General features: G+C 46.2%; 1 pseudogene; it reads left to right on the forward strand.

Annotated features, from left to right (window-relative positions):
* The window catches only part of LOC138517056 (zinc finger protein 585A-like), a 363,846-nt pseudogene extending 350,618 nt beyond the window's left edge, over nt 1–13,228 (forward strand).
* Nucleotides 13,229–15,204: the final 1,976 nt, after the last annotated feature.

Genomic DNA, 15,204 nt, shown 5'->3' on the forward strand with positions numbered 1-15,204 from the left:
ATCCTGCAAAAACCAGGTAACAAAAAGAAAGACCGTTTGCAATGGCATCTCAATGAGACTAAAATTGAAGTGATGGACTCAGTTAAATATCTAGGAGTGCAACTTGACAGCACCAGGAAATGCCGGACCATGCAAGCGACCCTTTGGGCCAAGCAAAGAATCTAGCCACACAACTAAGAGCCGTTGATCGAAAATATGGCACCCTACAGCTTTATAGGAAAGTCATTCATCCGGAGAGTCTGAAAATCTACAACATGATAGGCAAAGAGATTGAAACAAGGCAATAACAGCTCTATGAACCAGTGGGCCCTGGAACAAAAACAGAAACTACAGACAATCGCTTGTACGGAAGACAAACTAAAGAACAACCCAACTAGGATTAAAACAAAACTGGAATGTTGGGACTGGATCACCACTACTGAAAAAGCTACCTTTAACAAACTTCTAGTGCATTTGCCCATGAACACAAACAAGCTGAAAGAACCAATGGCATACTGTAAAAGATACCCCAGTAAATCTCTGATGAGAACCTTTTTGAAAGCACGTCTGAACGTTTTACCGACGAATGAAATTCTTGCGATCAGAGCGGGATCAAAGGAACAAACCTGCAGACTCTGCCAAAAGCCCGAATCAGTAAGACACCTGCTGATGCGCTGCCCCGCCCTGCACCAAGCCATTGTTGCATACTTTAGTCCTCTGACAGCCTCCTCACTGGTGGGCAACGAAGACATCTGGTGGAATCGTGTTATTACAGGCGAAAAAACCTGATGGCACACGGCAGCAGCTAAACTACTGGAACTGGCAATGGAAAAAACATAAGCAACCACGGACGTCGGTCTCTCGCCTACATAACCTCAAGACTGTGGTCTATTCTACCATAAAATCAACTGCAATGTCATCGAGTCTTACCTCGAGTGGAATTTTCTCTTGTAAAAATCTGTTCCTTTTGATTATATACAAGTAAATAAACAAACAAATAAATAAATAAAAACCCAATGTCACACTTTACTGAATAATTATTCTAGGTAGGCAACAACCTAATGTAGACTTATTAAGGACAGGTTAGCAGCAAGTCAGGGGAAGCAAGACCCAGTTGGGGGACACTCATACAGTTATCCTAACAGGACTAACCTGGTGATACCAACAGTTGGAGGACACTCATACAATTACCCTACAGGAATAACCTGGTGAAACCAACACATTACTTTTGTAAAGAGGCGCAACCTAATCACAGGAGAGTAAAATACCTTCACATCTACTTTCTTTTAGACTGGTAAAACAGTGGATAAGGAAGAAAAGATGTTAACCATATTTTTAAGAATAGTGCATCACACATTCAAGATCAGAAAGAACTTTTGTAACTGTTCACTCTGAGAATTACAGTTACCCACCAACTCTTTACAAGTAAGTAAAACACTTGATTTCTTTTCTAGGCAGAAGTCCCAATCCCTTCAAAGTCTTTCCCTTAGAGCATGAGTATTCTCAGTGGCAGAAGGGGGGTCACTAGAACTAGTGACCAACAGGCAGTGTTAGAATAAGTTCTTTAGTAGCAAAAGTCAGAGTTCCTTAGGAAAACTGGGCAAACAGGTGAGTACTTTACTTCTAGGGTTAGAAGAGGCTCCAGGGGCTTCACAGAAGACACCCCAGCAGGATTCTAGCAATGGGACTGGGTGCACTGGATGAGGGACCTCCCAATCACAGAAAACACCCCAAAGCTACACAGAAATCCCAACAGGCTTAAGGTAAGTATATACTCAAGCCAACACAGTACCTCAGCAAGGAAGAAGAGATTACAGCAGGAGAACTTCCGGGACTGCAGCCAAATACCCGGTCAGTGGATTCCTTGTCCTGGAGACTGAACACACGACCTCAGAAGGGACTTTGCAGCAGGGAGCGATGAAGATGGCTCTAGGCAAGATTTCTCTCGCGGCTGAATGCGATTCTGCGGGTTTGGCACCTTTTCAAGGAGCACAGAAGAAGACAGAAAATCGCAGTTGAATTCTCGTCGTTACAAAGGTCCAGCACTCTTGTGAGGGGACTTTTCGGACTCGATTCGTGTCTCTGGAGATACACCAGGATGCCCACGAAGTTTTAGCGAGATTCGGAATTCGGAAGACCGTGCACCGCACAGTGGCTGGAGGTCCCAGGGTATTGGGGTATTGCAAGAACGCAAGGTCGCAGCAACCCGTGGGATGGCTCAAAATACAGGACGTCTTGAGTCTAGTGGGTCTCACCAGGCTCTGCGTTCGGGTTGTCGTTTTCGGAGACCCCAGGTCGATCGGAAGGAAGGGCTGCAGCAGGCTCCGGTTACACAGCAGGTTCTCTGGTCGCTGGAAATCATTCCCGCCACTTTTCCTTCGTCATCCTCTTCGGTTTTCTGTTCCAGTGGTCGACATGACTTCAGCTTCCAGGTTTCCAGTATTTATCAGGAACTACAACACAACCTCTGCATTCTCTCCCCGCATTTTACAAGAAAGGGGCGTCTGGCTGTCCAATCAGGACATCCAGCCCCCCACTGGGATTTGGCCCAGTTGAAGGAAGGCATGAGACAAAGGAGGGGGGAGTTTTGGACTCCTCCCCCACTTCCTGTTCTTACAGACTGACTGGAGCCTGGGCGGGTTGTCCAGGGGACTCCCGCCAAAGACAAAACTCAAACAAAGGAATTTCTCACTCTGGATGTCAGGGGAAGAAACAAGAAACAAGAAACACTAAAATGGTAGAAAAAGAAGACAGGGGCCAATTTCTGTAAAATGAGCACCCTTAGGTGCCTTTACTGCAGCTGTGATTACAGCCCGCGGTAAAGGTGCACCAAATTAGTAAAAGGTATCGCTGCCACCAGCCATTAAAGGTAAGCTTGTTACTGTAACAGAACTGTTACAGTTTTAATGTGAAAGGGGATACATTGCATCTCCCCAGCACTCCACATAAGGTGGGGTGTGCTGGTTTCACCAAATAAAATGTAAAAGGGATCCAAAGATCCTTTCTACCCATGGGAACTGTAGTCCACTCAAGGTTAGCACAAGAAAGTGAAAGGGGGAGCCCCTAGGGCAACCCAGCAACAACAGGCACTTATTGTCAATAAGCTGTTAGACATGATGGAGAGTCTTAAAAGTGACACCCATAAAAAGGTTCCCTCTCACTGAGGTATTAATGAAAAATATCCCACTAGAAAAGCAAAAAGTTCTGGGGTTGAACCAGGAAAGGAAGATTTACCAGCTCTGTGGAAATCTTAACTAACAGGGACCAGTGCGCGGAGCAGTCAGGTGCATCAGCAGGGGAGAGGAAGAGAGAAATCTGAAGTGAAGAGATTTCAGAGCTTATGTACGCCCATTTGTATCTTTTGTATCTAACCATGTTGGTTAATGATAATGATGTGTTATTTATATAGCGCCTTAATCCAAAGGAACAAATGTGGTTACATCAAGTGTAGACTCAGTGGTGTGACTGAGCTGTTAGCTATTAGCGTTGGGCGGTATCCCGGCGGTATTACTGGATACCATCCAACTCATGATGAGGCAGATTGTGTTTTGTTATATCTGTTGATTGAAAAGTATACCGTTTTAAACAAAATGCACCTCTATGCTGCCTTCCTAGATTTAAAGACTGCATCCGACTCGGTCCCTATGGAGGTTTTATGGCAAATTATGTTAGCACGCCATGCCCCTGTGGATTTGGTTTCTGTTAATTTTGCCTTGTATTCCAGCAACAAGTCCAAAGGTTTTTACAGGTTGGGAGGTGAAATGACACAGAAGTTTGACGTCTGCATGGTCATCTTTAACATCTATATTCAAGAAATCATTGCATTAGAGGAGGGGTGTCTGGACACGTCTAGATTGGTTTCTGATAAATACCTGTTCTCCAAAAAGAGGTGTATTTTTTTAATTTTTTTAATTAATGCTTTTAGTTTATATTCGATCAAGAACACACTTTTGCATATAAGAAAATTAAAATACAAAATTAAAATAACATTTCCTAACACAATCAATTAAAAATCACTTTTCCTACTATGTTTAAATGAAAAAGGAAACAGTTTGTCAATGTCAAACGTTAAACACCATGACCTAATCCACTGTCTACTTATAACATCTAGATGGACCATATAGATGCCTCTTTTGTTGATGTGAAGTGAGAGTACGTGTCTTTTGCCATATGTGTTGGGCAGCAGATGCGATGGGCAGCAGCATTATATACTGTAGATGCTGCCCATATCATGTTCCTGATAGGCCGTCCACAGCCTTTGGTATGAAGGGGGTTTCAAAGCTGTACAGGAAGTCAGTAGATGTCGTGATGTTTCCACCTCTATGTGACAATGTCTACACATTTTCAGGGTAATTCATAGAATTTCGCAGAAAAGTGTCGCAAGCGGCTGGCGCAGAGTGTCCGCGTGCGATTGTCTGCGCCAGGCACGTGCGCTAAAACCGATTTCCGCGCACAGCGTATTCATGGATTTTAGGCTCCCAAACCAGCCGTGGCGCAGAGTATCGCAGCGACCCTGCAGCAGCGCCAGTAACGCCCCCAAGAACGCCCTCGCGCAAGGAAAAGCCATCAAAATCGCTAAATCATCGCAAAGGGATGCGCTAACCCTGGACCAGTTTACAGGGCTGCCAAACAAGGAACGCAAAGCGGGTAACGTGCATATCAGGGGTACGCGTGAAGTTATACACGCGATTAGCCAGGGTACGTGTATTTCAGGGGTGCGCGGGAAGTTCCACACGCGAATAATAGCCTGGGCGCATGTATTTCAGGGGTGCGCGGGAAGTTTTACACGCGATTTCAGCAGGGTACGTGTATTTCAGGGGTGCGCGGGAAGTTCCACACGCGAATAGCCTGGGCGAGTGTATTTCAGGGGTGCGCGGGAATTTTTACACGCGATTTCAGCAGGGTACGTGTATTTCAGGGGTGCGCGGGAAGTTCCACACGCGATTAGGCTGGGTGGGTCCTCACAGGTGTTCCCTGTACACCCTCGACGGCCCCTGCAGGCAGCCCACAAAACGGGACTACCCTGCACACCTGCTCGTGTCCCCCTGCACCCCCACCCCCCAGCAGTGCAGGGGCACCCTCCACCAGGCCCCCACTCATGTCTCCCACCACCCCTACCCCCCAGCATCCAGGGGCACTCTCCACCAGGCCCCCACTCATGTCTCCCACCACCCCCACCCCCCAGCAGTGCAGGGGCACCCTCCACCAGGCCCCCACCCATGTCTCCCACCACCCCCACCCCCCAGCCACCAGGGGCAGCCTCCACCAGGCCCCCACTCATGTCTCCCACCACCCCCACCCCCCACCATCCAGGGGCACCCTCCACCAGGCCCCCACTCATGTCTCCCACCACCCCCACCCCCACCCCCCACCATCCAGGGGCACCCTCCACCAGGCCCCCACTCATGTCTCCCAGCGTGCTACGTGTATTTCAGGGGTGCGCGGGAAGTTCCACACGCGAATAGCCTGGGCGCGTGTATTTCAGGGGTGCGCGGGAAGTTCCACACGCGAATAGCCGGGGCGCGTGTATTTCAGGGGTGCGCGGGAAGTTTTACACGCGATTTCAGCAGGGTACGTGTATTTCAGGGGTGCGCGGGAAGTTCCACACGCGAATAGCCTGGGCGCGTGTATTTCAGGGGTGCGCGGGAAGTTTTACACGCGATTTCAGCAGGGTACGTGTATTTCAGGGGTGCGCGGGAAGTTCCACACGCGAATAGCCTGGGCGCGTGTATTTCAGGGGTGCGCGGGAAGTTCCACACGCGAATAGCCTGGGCGCGTGTATTTCAGGGGAGCGCGGGAAGTTCCACACGCGAATAGCCTGGGCGCGTGTATTTCAGGGGTGCGCGGGAAGTTCCACACGCGAATAGCCTGGGCGCGTGTATTTCAGGGGTGCGCGGGAAGTTTTACACGCGATTTCAGCAGGGTACGTGTATTTCAGGGGTGCGCGGGAAGTTCCACACGCGAATAGCCTGGGCGCGTGTATTTCAGGGGTGCGCGGGAAGTTCCACACGCGAATAGCCTGGGCGCGTGTATTTCAGGGGTGCGCGGGAAGTTACACACGCGATTAGGCTGGGTGGGTCCTCACAGGTGTTCCCTGTACACCCTCGACGGCCCCTGCAGGCAGCCCACAAAACAGGGGACTACCCTGCACACCTGCTCATGTCCCCCTGCACCCCCACCCCCCAGCAGTGCATGGGCACCCTCCACCAGGCCCCCACTCATGTCTCCCACCACCCCCACCCCCCAGCCACCAGGGGCACCCTCCACCAGGCCCCCACTCATGTCTCCCACCACCCCCACCCCCCCAGTCACCAGGGGCACCCTCCACCAGGCCCCCACTCATGTCTCCCACCACCCCCACCCCCCACCATCCAGGGGCACCCTCCACCAGGCCCCCACTCATGTCTCCCACCACCCCCACCCCCCAGCCATTGTTATTCATGATGTTGAAAACATTTGATTAGTGACTTAAGCAACTTTATTTTTTTTGCGTGTCAAGCTAGTAGACATCATAGATATATAAAACGCCCTAGTGACTAGGCAGACACACGGCTCTGCAGGTTGTTAAGTGCTCAGGTTGCAAACACATTTCTTTTGTCAGTGGCAGGGCCTTTCATGTGCATGATAGTTAAAGTGAGCAACCCAAAGCGCCCATTTAATTATGTGTTTATATTAACACATCATTAAATGGGCGTTTTATATAACAATGAGCCGGAGGTTTGTTGCAAAGAATCTCCATGTCTGAGTTTATTATACAACATCTTTTATTCGATGTCTTAAATCACTGAAAGTACTGTGGGGTTAACTAGATCTTTCAGGTTGACATTATCTTGCATTCTGGGACTTATAGTATACCATTCAGGACGAACATTAAAGCCACAATGATATGCTTTTGGCTTAACACGTAGCTGTAAAGATTTACATGTCATGTGGCGTTATTATGCAATTTGTGTTTTTTGTAAGTAAACTCTATAAGACATCATTACTGTTGGCCTTGAAATCCAAACTATTTGTACCAAGTGAAGCTTGGAAGCGATTTGGTCAAATTTGCAGAGTGGATTAAAATCCCTGCTTCACAGTTCAGGCAAGGTTTGTGATCCTGGTCCCGTCATGCACTCCCCCCTTGCCTACCCGCCCCATCTGTCTGGCCACCCCACTCCCTCCTTTTTTGATGCAGCCAGAGTACCAGTAGTTTCCTTTTTCCCACTTCCGCCACTCTTTAATCCCCCTGATGTGATTAGCGATTATGGGCTAAATTGGCTGTGATGCGTCTCATGCCAGAGATGCAGATTCTTGACCTGCTTGGAAGAAACCTATCGGGCAATCAAGACTGCTCACCTATGATGGAAGTAGAAGATGTGGGAAGGTACAGGCGAGTTATTAATACTCGAGGAGTTCATGTGCATTTATACTAAAGAAGCAGCAAGGAGTAAGCCACGAGACATATACACTTTGGGCCTAATTCACAGAAACCGTTTATAATGGCAGCAGCCCATTGGAAAACGCTCAATGAATGAGGCCCTTTGTCATGTGCATTATATAAATGGTCACTACTATTAATGGTATAGTTCAAACAGTGGAAAAGGGGTCAGTCAGGCTTTTTTGCGTAGTAACTAGTTGGCAATAAATCACTTGTTATAGACATTTCTGTTTTTGCTAAAAAGGCACATTGGCAAAATTAGTTGCCCAGGATCACACCCTTTAGTGTTGAAGCAGGGATGTAGGACCAGTCTGCAACTTATTCACTTGTCTGCATTTCTCCCCAACTGTAATTGCCAGAATCATGTTTTTGGTTTTGTACACAATGTGGGGATCCACATTAATTTCCTGCAGCAGACAGCAGGGGAGGTATCTTAGCAGGTTGTGACTGTTGCTGAGATTATGTGTGCAAGTTCCTGTAAGTAAATCATATGCTAACACTTGCTTACTCACACTCCCTCTGCAAGCTTCTATGTTCCATGTTTGATGTTTTCTGGATTCTTGTTGTTATGCTGTAAAGCGCTTTGGAGTAAAGCGCTACATAAACAATACAATACAAATACAAGCAATACATTAGTCTCTATCTATAGTAGTTCGTAACAGAGTTTCTAGGGTCCAGAATTTTGAAAATGAAGCTGTGTATGTAGCATGTACTTACAAGTTATTATGGCAGAATATTTTCCACAAGTGTAATAAAATGGTTAAAGGCAAGCCAGACAACTTTGATCTAAAACTCTTTTGGTCTACAGGTCTGATTTTACATATGCATTGGGTGTATGTTGAATACGTTTTACTCTCTTGCAGAGGAGAAAACTTTTACTCTCTTGAAATTGCATTTACTCTCTAATTTGAAAAATCATGCGTAAAATACTCCCACCTCAAAATCTTATCTGGAGCACTGCATCTAAGTGTGGCACATGCTAACATTCAAATTTCTATCTAGATGTGAGGCAGCACAAAGCTAGGAATTCTGACTAAGTGTGAGTGTAATGCGAAATCAAGTATTTTGACTAACTGGCTATTGCTTATTTTACTCCCCTGTTCCCTCCCCTGCATTGTCTCTTGGCGCCTGGAGGCGCTACAGTAGGCGCCTTACAAATACTCCATAAATAAAAACAAATATTAAAATACCAGAATTCTCGTAAGCTTGTATATTCTGTCACACAATGAATAACCTAGGACTGAGAGTCTAACAGACAGGGGGACAGAAGGGGCCTGCACATCCTGGGGTGACTATGCATACTATTCACACGTACATAAATCATATTCCAGGTTCGATGCATATGGGACACAAACAATGTGTGTGATCAATACATGGTGGCAATCCCTTCTTGGATATTAGCAATGCTGGGGCTGCATTCCCATTGGCTACTGGAGATGTCATGAAAGTAATCCTTGTTCACAGTAGAGAAGGTACAGGGGCTTGCTGAGATGCAACCTAGGGTGCAATTATCAGAATCCACAGAAAAGGGGTGTGGCTCGGGTTATGGGAAACTGGCAAGTAACAGACCCATTTACACCCACTCAACAATAAAACAGAGTGTGCACCCTCCTGAACATTACGCAGTGGGATTTTGAAAAGAGCAACACAAGTGGTATCCCTTTTGGCCAATTACCTTCAGTGCAAGGCAGTAGGGTGCATGTATAAGCAATAAGGATGGCAAATGGGACGATGTTGGGGGGTCTCCCGTACACCTTGTCTTATTGACAAAAATGGCATTCCATCTGTCTCTGTGTTTGGGGCAATATACTTTTGCCTAAATGTAATGAAGTCATCCGTGATTACTAAATACACAGGTCAAACATGTGTCCGATTTCTGACAAACTGTTGAACCAGCGCCGAAAACCTTCCTTTATCGTTTGTATATGGAAATGTGGAACTTTCAAGCTGGTTTAGTCATTTGGGAAGAAATGAATTAATAGAACGTATATGCAAAGCCCCGATGCTTAAAATTTGTATTTGTATTTTATTTATTTGTATAGCGCACCAGGCCCGAGGGCAACCGGGCGCATATCTTACATCACATAGGTACATGAATGGCAGGATACATTTACAGTAAGTCAAAAAAACATTCACAAAGGGAGTATAATACAGTTATAGTCAATCAAACAACATTCACAAGGGCAATATAATACAAATCAGTGCAGATTAGCAGGGGAGTGGGGGTGGAGAGGATCAGATGGCCTGGGAGGGACGAGGGTCAGATATGGCATATAGCCAGATCTTGGCTTTGTGTTTGAAGAGGGTGGGAGAAGGCAGGGTTCTAATGGTGAGTGGCAGAGAGTTCCATAGTTTGGCGGCAAGGACTGGGAAGCTAACACCACCGGCTGTTTGAAGCTTGTATCTAGGGATCGTAAGACAATGTGCTTGGGAAGATCTGAGTGTCCGCGCCGGTGTGTAGTGAGAGAATCGAGAGGCTAGGTAGATGGGGAACAGGTTGTTTATGCATTTGTGAGTAAGGGCCAAGTATTTGAGTGATATCCTTTGGGCAACTGAGAGCCAGTGTAGGCTCTTCCTGGTTTCGGAGATATGTGCAGATCTGGGAATGTTGAGGGCCGCTCTAATCGCATTGTTTTCGGAGATCTGAAGTTTGTTAAGGTTGCGTTGGTTGGTGCCTTGATAGAGTGCATTGCAATAATCCAGTTTGGACATAACCAATGTCCTAGCAAGGATGATGCAGTTCTGAGTGGAGAGGAAGGGGCGGCATGCTGTAATCAGCTTGCATGTGTAGGCTGAGGCAGCGACGACTGCGTTGGTTTGCCTATTTAGGGAGAGTGTAGAATCAGGAAGCAAAAAATGTTTGCCCAGCCTGTGTTTTATTCCTCATACTCTTGGATACTAAAAGGGTCTTAATAATAATGAAGCCCACTATTCCTGCTGCATATGGCCTCTATCATGTTATAATGTATCATTGAGAACCACTAATCTGCCACCTATGAGGGTGCCAGTCCCCAATTGATAGATGGCTCATCAAAGTCTTGTATGTTACTACGTGAGTTAACAATCACGTCACTACTACTGAGAACCAGTCGCCTGTTACATGTGAGGCCTAAGATTTTGAACGCGTTGAAACTCACAATGTGCATCTCCTTTTGTTTTAACAGGTGATTGACGCCCCAGAAATACAACAACAGTGATTGTTAGATTTGCTGGACTAATGTTGAGAAAAGCTTCAGTGTTAAGAATATTTGCGCACATCTTTGAAGTGTTCACATTCGGGCTCCGGTTGTCTCTTCAGAGTATTCAGGACTGAGACTGAGAAGCCTTTTGGCTACCAGATGGCTTCCGTTCATGCAACCCCTTTGTGGTAACATTCAGTAACCAAGCTTGGTCTTTCTGTCAATCCTGGGGGAGTGAGATATCTGGCATGGAAATGGCAATGTTTCATGTGGAGTAAGAGAAGCATTTTTGTTTTTGCTCTTACTCCTGATAGAAGATATGTGAATGTTATTTTATACACATTCTGAATGTAAAGGTAGTTTCTTTAAAGCATTTTGTGAAACACTTGTAAATGTGAATGGACAGAGCACATCCTTGCGCTGAATATTTTAAAAGCTTCGATCAGAGGAAACATCGTGTTTGTCACCAGAAATGATCTTTGCACGGGAAAGCTCATTTGTGCACAGAATCTGGGGCAAGTGGCCATTTCAACAACATACTTATTGCTGAGAACATAGGTAAAAACCCTTATCAGTGCAGTGATTTTTAGAATAGTGTCCATTTACATGATCCACTTGTCTGCCCCCAAAATATGCATACAGGTGAGAAACCTCATGTGTGCACAGAATGTGGGAAAGGGTTTGCTAAGAAGGGACATCTTATGAGCCACCAGAGAACACATACAGGTGAGAAACCTCATGAGTGCACTGAATGTGGCAAAGTGTTTGCTCAGAAGGGACATTTTATTCGCCACCAGAGAACACATACAGGTGAGAAACCTCATGTGTGCACTGAATGTGGGAAAGGATTTGCTTGGAAGGGGCCGCTTACTGGCCACCTGAGAACACACACTGGTGAGAAACCTCATGTGTGCACTGAATGTGGGAAATGTTTTGCCCAGAAGGGAGATCTTACTAACCACCAGAGAACACATACAGGTGAGAAACCTCATGGATGCACTGGATGTGGGAAACGGTTTGCTCAAAAGGGAGATCTTACTATCCATCAAAGAACGCATACAGGTGAGAAACCTCATGTGTGCACTGAATGTGGGAAAGGGTTTGCTCAGAAGGGAGATCTTACTATCCACCAAAGAACACATACAGGTGAGAAACCTCATGTCTGCACTGAATGTGGGAAACGTTTTGCTGTGAAGGGTCATCTTACTGGCCACCTGAGAACACATACAGGTGAGAATCCTCATGTGTGCACTGAATGTGGGAAAGGGTTTGCTCAGAAGGGAGATCTTGCTAACCACCAGAGAACACATACAGGTGAGAAACCCCATGAGTGCAGTGGATGTGGAAAAGGGTTTGCTCAGAAGGGAGATCTTACTATCCACCAAAGAACACACACAGGTGAGAAACCTCATGTGTGCACTGAATGTGGGAAAGGGTTTGCAGTGAAGGGTCATCTTACTGGCCACCTGAGAACACATACAGGTGAGAAACCTCATGAGTGCACTGGATGTGGAAAAAGATTTGCTCAGAAGGGAGATCTTACTATCCACCAGAGAACACATACAGGTGAGAAACCTCATGTGTGCACTGAATGTGGAAAAGGGTTTGCTCGGAAGTGGCAGCTTACTAGTCACCTGAGAACACATACAGGTGAGGAGCTTCACGAGTGCAGTGAATGTGGGAAAGGGTTTGCTCAGAAGGAAAATCTTATTCGTCACCATAGAACACATACAGGTGAGAAACCTCATGCGTGCACTGAATGTGGGAAAGGGTTTGCTCATAAGGGAGATCTTGCTAACCACCAGAGAACACATACAGGTGAGAAACCTCATGAGTGCAGTGAATGTGGGAAAGGGTTTGCTGAGAAGGGAAAGCTTGCTATTCACCAGAGAACACATACAGGGGTGAAACCTCATGTGTGCACTGAATGTGGGAAAGGGTTTGCTCAGAAGGGATCTCTTACTAGCCACCTCAGAACACATACAGGTGAAAAACCTCATGAGTGCAGTGAATGTGGGAAAGGGTTCGCTGAAAAGGGAAAGCTTACTATCCACCAGAGAACACATACAGGTGAGAAACTACATGTGTGCACTGAATGTGTGAAAGGGTTTGCTCGGAAATGGCAGCTAACTCACCACCTGAGAACACATACAGGCGAGAAACCTCATGTGTGCACTGAATGTGGGAAAGGGTTTGCTTGGATGGGACATCTTATTCGCCACCAGAGAACACATAAAGGCGAGAAACCGTATCAGTGCACTTAATGTGGGAAAGGGTTTGCTCAGAAGGGACATCTTATTAGGCACCAGAGAACACATACAGGTGAGAAACCTTTTGAGTGTAGTGAATGTGGGAAAGGGTTTGCTGAGAAGGGGAAGCTTACTATCCACCACAGAACACATACAGGTGAGAAACTTCATGTGTGCACTGAATGTGTGAAAGTGTTTGCTCGGAAGTGGCAGTTTACGGAAGTGGCAGTTTACTCACCACCTGAGAACACATACAGGTGAGATACCTCATGTATGTGTTGAATGTGGGAAAGGGTTTGCTCAGAAGGGAGATCTCACAATGCACGAGAGCGCACACAGGCTTGAGGTGTTTTGTCTAGGTGATTGTGCAAACACACACCTCTTTCCTACAGTCCATGTTCTACCCTTGAGCTCCCTGTTCCTTGACTTCTAGCCCAGATGAGGATTTCCTGTTTGAGAAGGTAGCCGGGTGGTGCAGCCTTTTTGGTTTCAGCTCCCTATATCTAGAATGCCCTCTGTCTAAGATTGCACACCACCACAGACCTTGTGACCTTCAAATGCTTGCTGAAGACACATCTACTCTGGTTTGTCTTTCCTTAATACTGATGGTTTTTTATGTTTTCATGCCCACCTGCTGTCTGAACCCATAAACCTTTGGGTGAAAAAGTGCCAAAGAGAGCAGCTCTTATTCCCAGCCCGCCATATTAGTGGTGTATTGATCACATGTACTGCCCAAAAATTGGCAAATACTCCCATCAAAAAAGTATCAATACTCCCAACTAGAAAATTGGAAGCAATGGACACATAGGTGCCGTCCTTCCTGCTCTCCCCCCTCAGCTCCATGGATGTGCTCAGCCCAGTGATGCCAGCCATGCAGTGCCACTGGAAGCAATGGACACATAGGTGCCGGCCTTCCTGCTCTCCCCCCTCAGCTCCTTGGATGTGCTCAGCCCAGTGATGCCAGCCATGCAGTGGCACTGGTAGGTGTTGTATCTGTAGAGGATCTGTAAAATAAAAATGCATATTTTATTTTACATGAATTGCTAGACACAAAGAAGCGTGAAAACAGTTATAATATGTTTGTACTTAATTAAAAAACGCCCCTACTGGGTAAGAGAAATATATTTAATATCCCCAGAAAGTAACATTACTTTCAACTTCAAAACCTCAGAATAAAAACCTTCCAAATTTAAATTACCTGGAGGCCTCCTTAATACAGTGGGATAAGGTTGCATTCTCACATGGCTAATTACACTAAGCTTGGCAAAACACATGTCAAAAGGGGAAAACATGGAGTATGGAATCCATGAACTGGAATCTCCAATATTACTTCAGCAGTCAGTTTACAAGGAACGCATTAACTCACCTCGAATGCCCACCTCGCTGAACATTGCAGAGTTTCACTTTTACAGCAAATTCTACAATACCACAGTCTCATGTTTCCCTTTCAGGATCCCCTTAAGTGTATTACTCTATTTCCTATCTCTAGTGGAACACTCTTCTCCTCAGGATCCCCTCTAGTGTTTTACACTATTGCCCATCTCTAGTGGAACACTCCTCTCCTCAGGATCCCCTCCAGTGTATTACACTATTGCCTATCTCTAGTGGAACACTTCTCCCCAGCATCCTCTCTAGTGTATTACACTACTGCATATCTCTAGTGGAACACTCTTCTCCCCAGCATCCTCTCTAGTGTATTACACTATTGCCTATCTCTAGTGGAACACTTCTCCCCAGCATCCTCTCTAGTGTATTACACTACTGCATATCTCTAGTGGAACACTCTTCTCCTCGGGATCCCCTCTAGTGTATTACACTATTGCCTATCTCTAATGGAACACTCCTCTCCTCAGGAGCCTCTCTAGTGTATTACACTACTGCCTATCTCTAGTGGAACACTTCTCCCCAGCATCCTCACTAGTGTATTACACTATTGCCTATCTCTAGTGGAACACTTCTCCTCAGGATTGCCTCTAGTGTATTACACTATTGTCTATCACTAGTGGAACACTCTTCCCTCAGGATCCCCTCTAGTGTATTACACTATTCATTATCTCTAGAGGAACACTCTTCCCTCAGGATCCCCTCTAGTGTATTACACTATTGCCTATCCCTAGTGGAACACTGTTCTCCTCAGGATCCCCTCTAGTGTATTACACTATTGCCTATCCCTAGTGGAACACTCTTCTCCTTGGGACCCCCTCTAGTGTATTACACTATTGCCTATCTAAAGTGGAACACTCTTTGTCTCAGGGTCCCCTCTAGTGTATTCCACTATTGCCTATCCCTAGTGGAACACTCTTCTCCTTGGGATCTCCTCTAGTGTATTACACAATTGCATATCTCTAGTGGAACACTCTTCTCCTCAGGATCCCCT

The sequence above is a fragment of the Ambystoma mexicanum genome, chromosome 6q (genome assembly GCF_040938575.1).
Source record: "Ambystoma mexicanum isolate Mex_15411 chromosome 6q, UKY_AmexF1_1, whole genome shotgun sequence".
Classification (NCBI taxonomy): Eukaryota; Metazoa; Chordata; class Amphibia; order Caudata; family Ambystomatidae; genus Ambystoma; species Ambystoma mexicanum.